Raw genomic sequence first — 1,830 nt, 5'->3', positions numbered from 1 at the left:
TGCCCTTCCTCCCCCACCATTTGTCCTCCTCTGTCTGGTATTTTTCCCCCCGCCCCCACCTTTGCAGCTGCTCTGGCCATCTCCACCAAGGGTATGGAGCACCCAGTCAGGCCTGGCAGTAATGGTAGCTCTGGCTCCAGTCTCCAGCCCCAGGGCAGGGTTAGGGACAGAGCCACAGCAGCTTCCCCTGCCACTCTGCATGCCCCTTCCCCACACTGCCCACTGCTCTGTGCATCCCCTTCCTATACTCCATGCATCCCTTTCCTACTGCCCCTCTCCCATGATCTTCTGAGCCTTTCATATACATGTTACAAGACAGGTCAAAAAAGTTGGGTACAGTATTTTGAATAGCTCCTATAAAACATCACAGTCCCTAGTCCTGTTAAAAACCAACCCCCACCACTAATCTCACAAATCTATTGAACTTCTCTCACAGACTTAGACAGACACACACAGATAAGACCTAGGAGGATTGTTAATCAACAATTTGAGTCCAATCTCTCCACCCAATTACTCTAGAAAAATGCTGTCCGTTCACTATTCCTTTAGCTGTTAATTATTTTTAAGTCTCTCTAAAGACAAATGGATGTTTTAATGGATTAATATCTTTTACTGGGCCAGCTATGTGTTGGGAGAGATATTAGATAAGCTTTTGAGCATTTTGTGGAAAAGCGCTACATATTTCTTGGACCATCACAGGCACAGCAACACTCTAGCAGATTTGAAAGCCTAATGAATGATCATGCTTGTATTTAATCCTTTTCCTCATCAGAAAAAGAAAAGAAATGCTGCAAAAAAAATTATCAGTAAGGTGTAGTAGACTGTCTGTATAGAAATCAGCTCTTTCTACTTTCAGAAGTTCTCATGTTAAATCAGTGGCTCTCAAATGGGGTTCTGCACAACCCTTTCAGAGGTGCCATGGCACAGGTGCTGGGCCATGAAGTGTAGGGGGAACTGTCCTCCATGCTTCACGCACAGAGATAAATTCAAAACAGTCTGAAATGGTCAATCCTGTTACACCGCTTCCTGGTCTGACCCTCTCCTTCCCACCTCAGCAATGCCCAAAACTCCTCCTGGAAACAGAAGCGTACAAGGCACCCGGAACTGTCCCATGTGCCTCTATTTCTGGGAGAAGCATGGGTGATGAGGGAAGATTAGAAAGCATGGGCTGCATGCAACAAGAGCATGCACTCCTGCCTGTCCTGACTGTACACAGGACACATGGGGCTGTTCCATCTGCTGGTCAATAACCACCAAGTTAAGCCAAGGCACCACAACACTGATTCTGAAACAGATCTTCAGTCAAATTAAAAAGTTCTAGAAGGGTGTTCTCAATCTAAAATGGTTGAGAACCACCATGTTAGCAATGAACAACTGACTCATCCAATCAATACACAAGGTTAGGGAATCACAACTAATATTAAGACAAGTTAGCTGTTAAGAAAACATAGTAAGATCTATGCTTGCACCTTGAGACGTGATATAAAAGAAAGAGACTTTAATGGGATGGTTTTTTTCTGGCCCATGAGGCAGTAACAAGTCTATGAGTAAGCCATCAAATTTGATTAAGTTATTATAGCAAGCAGCTTCTTATTTTATTTATTCTTCCATTTACATTTACTAGTTCTATCTTAACTAAAAACTTGCCATTTCTAAATTTATATCATCCTCAAAAGTTTTCCTCATGACAAAAATTCAGATGTATTCAAACTTATTCATAAAAAAATTCCACCAAATGTAAACACCTGGGAAGTAGGGACCTACTCAAATTGTGATAAGTGAGAGTTTCTGCAAACACTGCAATTTCTGTAATTTTGCCTGGAATCACTG

This window comes from Crocodylus porosus, unplaced genomic scaffold (genome assembly GCF_001723895.1).
Source record: "Crocodylus porosus isolate Cpor-Errol unplaced genomic scaffold, CroPor_comp1, whole genome shotgun sequence".
Lineage (NCBI taxonomy): Eukaryota > Metazoa > Chordata > Crocodylia > Crocodylidae > Crocodylus > Crocodylus porosus.
Note: the sequence above shows the minus strand (reverse complement) of the source record.